This window comes from Battus philenor, unplaced genomic scaffold, assembly GCF_028537555.1.
Source record: "Battus philenor isolate CCGP_79_NKW_IND1 unplaced genomic scaffold, ilBatPhil1.0.hap1 SCAF_36, whole genome shotgun sequence".
Classification (NCBI taxonomy): Eukaryota; Metazoa; Arthropoda; class Insecta; order Lepidoptera; family Papilionidae; genus Battus; species Battus philenor.
In genome coordinates this window covers 447,501-452,500 of record NW_027181700.1, presented here as the reverse complement: position 1 = coordinate 452,500, position 5,000 = coordinate 447,501, and the positions used below count along the sequence as shown (strand labels likewise).

Below are 5,000 nucleotides of genomic sequence, written 5' to 3'. Positions count from 1 at the left end.
CGAACCGACGGACCGCGCGCGCAAGCAAGCAAGCGCGCACGGCGGCCGGTCGTCGTCGCGGGACGCCCTTCGGACGTCGAGTCCGCCTACCGTACACCACCCCCACCGTCGCGATCATCGCGCGTCGCAGAGCGAGTGCGCGTGCGCGAGGCGCGCGCGTCGCGAGTCCTTAGAGGTCTCTAGACGCGCGCACGCACAACGCAACGCTGCACACACAACACGCGTTGCGCGATGAACGACGACGATGACGATGATGATTATGATGATACGAGCGTAAACGAAAATCTCGACACGCATACGCGAGCGCGAGTACTTTTCGTTAGCGATCGATCGTCCGGCCCTTTCGGTATCGGTCCGTATCGATACGATAATATAACGTTCGCACTGGAACGACGACGCGTATCACCGACATAATACGGATGCGTAGCGACGACGAGCGGTGAACTCTCTCGCATCGGGCTAGGCGCGCGCGCACATGAACATCACGTAATGTTTACTTACATATGTTTGTGTGTGCGTTACGCTTGCCGCGCAAGAAAACATTCACCGCCTGCCGGTCGCATCCGTCGGAGACGCGTCGTCTGTGCTTCCGATATATTTTATTATATCGTATACACGAACCGATGAGCTCGGACGAAGACCGCACTACGAAGACTCGCGTCTTAGCGATGCGTGTAATCTTTTCACACTCGTTTCATATTCAATACAATTCGATATATTTAAACGGACCGTAAACGCGCTCCGCGCGTACGCGGACGTGAGGGGTGCAGCACCCCGCCGTCCGTCGTCCGTCGCGAAGAACGTTCAACGGAAACCGTCAATTGTTCGAAAGAGCGCGCGCCCGCTCGCCCGCGCGCGGTAGTGCGGCAGCGGCAGCGCGACGACAGCGACGGCGGATAGTGAGAGAGAGAGAGAGTGAGAGCCGCGGCGGCGCGGACGAGAGACTCTTATTAGAGATCGTCCCATCGCACCGTCCGCGAGCTCGTTCATCACCCCCCACCAACCCGCCGCCGCCGCGTCGCGCGTCACCGCCGCGCGCATCGACCGGCGCGAGCGCACGTAGCGCGCGTTCTACACCGAACAGTGTGGTTTTTATATTTTAACAGCCGGCCCTCAGACAGGAGTGGTCCTGGATATTTCTCCACGGACCGCAATGTGCGTTCGAAATGTCGATGTTCAAATGTGTCCTGCAGTTCACACTATGACGCGCAGTTAACTGCGTTCTTCATCGACCCGCGAGCCAAGTGATCCACCGTCCAGGGTAATGGTTTTTTCTTAATGTTGTTATTACTTACGGTAGCGGCCTACGGCTCTCGCCGTCGGCCACTTGATTGTCCGTTTTTATGTATTAACGTCGAAAGTTGGTCGAATTCATGTGCGCCGAGGCGTTCATAAAGAAACGGCACCGAAAAAGCTTAACGCCCCGACGCGAATCCTTTAGAATGATGAACGACGACGACCCGCGCACCCCCCAACGAGCTGGCGTGACGCACGACATTGTCATCTTTCTAACCGCTTAAATTTCGTTTTGTATAGCGCCAACCGACAATAAAGGGCCTGAGCTAGGCAGTGGGGATTTTCACCGCTTCGAACGCTCCGTTTGGTATGCCCCGGTCGGCGCTCGTCTCTCGGCGTTTTTCCGCCACCCGGCCGCTTCGACGGCGGCGGAGGCAGCGGCGGCGGTAGCACTTTCGACGAATGCCACCACCGCCACCGGCCACCGCCACGGCGCCGTCGCCGCTGCGCCGTTAGGCGTAATAGACGCTAGAGACAATTATTTCACATTTTATTTTTTATACATATATACAAACACGCACACACACACGCACGCACACGCGCGCGCGCTCGTCCGCATTAGATACGAACAGCAGCGCGCGCGCGTACGTACATATATATGTATATATGTCGTATATATATATCATTATGGATGTATTACATATATATATGTGTAAACACGGTATGTACGAAGTCGTCGTCGTCGTCGTCGTCGTCGTCGTCGCAACAGCAACAACAGCAACAGCAACAGCGGCGCAACAACGTTCGTGAACATATCACGCGTCTCGCACACATACACACACGTTAATGATCCTTCCGCAGGTTCCCCTACGGAAACCTTGTTACGACTTTTACTTCCTCTAAATGATCAAGTTTGGTCAACTTCCCAGCAACGCCGACGGCCGTGAAGCCACCGCGTGTCGGTCCGAAGACCTCACTAAATCATTCAATCGGTAGTAGCGACGGGCGGTGTGTACAAAGGGCAGGGACGTAATCAACGCGAGCTTATGACTCGCGCTTACTAGGAATTCCTCGTTTATGGGGGATAATTGCAAACCCCAATCCCCAGCACGAAGGAGTTTCAACGGGTTGCCCGGGCCTCTAGGCCAGGGAGAACATGCTGATTCCTTCAGTGTAGCGCGCGTGCGGCCCAGGACATCTAAGGGCATCACAGACCTGTTATTGCTCAATCTCGTGCGGCTCGAAGCCGCCGGTCCCTCTAAGAAGAATTTTAATACGTCGCCAGTGAGTTGCGCCACCGGAGCGGCGCACACCTAAATGACGACGCCTATTTAGCAGGCTAGAGTCTCGTTCGTTACCGGAATTAACCAGACAAATCGCTCCACCAACTAAGAACGGCCATGCACCACCACCCACCGAATCAAGAAAGAGCTGTTAATCTGTCAATCCTTCCGGTGTCCGGGCCTGGTGAGATTTCCCGTGTTGAGTCAAATTAAGCCGCAGGCTCCACTCCTGGTGGTGCCCTTCCGTCAATTCCTTTAAGTTTCAGCTTTGCAACCATACTCCCCCCGGAGTCCAAAATCTTTGGTTTCCCGGAAGCTGCCCGCCGAGCCATCGTAGTAACGTCGGCGGATCGCTAGATGACATATTTACGGTTAGAACTAGGGCGGTATCTAATCGCCTTCGAACCTCTAACTTTCGTTCTTGATTGATGAAAACACCTTTGGCAAATGCTTTCGCTGATGTTCGTCTTGCGACGATCCAAGAATTTCACCTCTAACGTCGCAATACGAATGCCCCCAGTTATCCCTATTAATCATTACCTCGGAGTTCTGAAAACCAACAAAATAGAACCGAGATCATATTCTATTATTCCATGCACGAAATATTCAAGCAGCATTTTGAGCCCGCTTTGAGCACTCTAATTTGTTCAAAGTAAAATTGTCGGCCCATCTCGACACTCACCGAAGAGCACCGCGATAGGATTTTGATATTGAACCGCCGTTTTACCGACGGCTCACCGACGATATGCTCCGCAGACGTGTCAGTATCACCGCGGATGCGGTGCACCGACAGCGCGGCGCACAAATGCAACTACGAGCTTTTTAACCGCAACAATTTTAGTATACGCTATTGGAGCTGGAGTTACCGCGGCTGCTGGCACCAGACTTGCCCTCCAATTGTTCCTCGTTAAAATATTTAAAGTGTACTCATTCCGATTACGAGGCCTCGTAAGAGTCCCGTATCGTTATTTTTCGTCACTACCTCCCCGTGCCGGGAGTGGGTAATTTGCGCGCCTGCTGCCTTCCTTGGATGTGGTAGCCGTTTCTCAGGCTCCCTCTCCGGAATCGAACCCTGATTCCCCGTTACCCGTGACAACCATGGTAGTCGCAGAAACTACCATCGAAAGTTGATAAGGCAGACATTTGAAAGATGCGTCGCCGGTGCTGGACCATGCGATCGGCAAAAGTTATCCAGATTCATCAAAATTAACGACTTCGGACGCGAGGCCCTCCGTCGATTGGTTTTGATCTAATAAAAGCACTCATCCCATCACTGGTCAGAGTTCTGATTGCATGTATTAGCTCTAGAATTACCACAGTTATCCAAGTAACCGAGGTAAGATCTAAGGAACCAAAACTGATATATTGAGCCATTCGCGGTATCGCCTTAATACGGCTTGCACTGAGACATGCATGGCTTAATCTTTGAGACAAGCATATAACTACTGGCAGGATCAACCAGGGAGCTAGCTAGTAGAGCTAACACACACCAACACCGCACATACGAGAGATATGAGGGTGATGATGATATGATAGACGTGTGACAAGCGACGCGTCGGACGTTCGAAACGCCGTGACGCGCCGGTGCCTAGGTAGCTTTTTGCGTGCGTGCGTGCGTGCGTATTTATTACAATACACACACAACACCACACCGCAACAACAAAATGAATTCGTTTTTCTATCTGTTCACGGAGGAAAATGTATATCTCAACACTCGCCTCGCGTTCGTCCAGATTTACTTTGGACGCGGCATCGCGTCCGATTCATCGGAACGTTCTTTGACGAGACACATACAAATCTTCACTTTTATAAAATATCGTTTCGCAAAACGAACAATGACCGATTTCCAGCCCGGTTTTAGAGAGATCCGAAATCCTTGATTTATATATCATGATCGACCGTCGCGCGACTAGCGCGCGACGAGCTCGTTGATGCGATGCGTTAAGGGCCGCCCCGAAGTCGACTCGGGAGCCCAACGCCGTTCGCGTTAATTAAACGAGACGTTCTCTTACGCCTTCCGCTCTTACATAACGGAGACGTCGTCCGACACAGTTTACGGTGTGTTGTTGTGGGGAGATGATCCCCTTTTTCTTCCCTCCTCCGCCGCCGCTGTGTCGTTCGTGCGTTTGTCGGTTATAGAAGTTTCAGTTTCGGGCGTTCTCGTTGGTGGCGCGCGTTGTTTGTGTATCGGTGTTATTAGTTTTGTTCGATTCGCGCGCGTTTTCTAAGAATAATTTTTAAATTTTTTTTTTTTTTTATAAAAAAAAAAAAAAAAACTAAATCTAAAAAAAACGCAATCTCCGCAAACAAACTAACACCACCACCACACACACACACACCCCACCAACCAAAAAAACACACTCCACACTCCACAACCACCAACAAACAAAACAAAACAGAAGAGCATCGGAGAGAACTCGATTCGGCCGACCGGCGCGTCTCGCGCCAGTCCCATGTATATGCGGGAACGACTGTATGCGT

The 5,000-nt window shown here is 51.9% G+C and overlaps 2 non-coding genes across 2 annotated transcripts; both read right to left on the bottom strand.

The window, feature by feature from the left end:
- Positions 1-1,107: 1,107 nt before the first annotated feature.
- Positions 1,108-1,264, bottom strand: LOC137927794 (5.8S ribosomal RNA). Its single transcript, XR_011107927.1, has one exon. It is a non-coding gene; the product is annotated as a 5.8S ribosomal RNA (ribosomal RNA).
- An 816-nt stretch (positions 1,265-2,080) lies between these two features.
- LOC137927694 (small subunit ribosomal RNA) lies at positions 2,081-3,984 on the bottom strand. Its single transcript, XR_011107839.1, has one exon. It is a non-coding gene; the product is annotated as a small subunit ribosomal RNA (ribosomal RNA).
- Between the last annotated feature and the right edge of the window lie 1,016 nt (positions 3,985-5,000).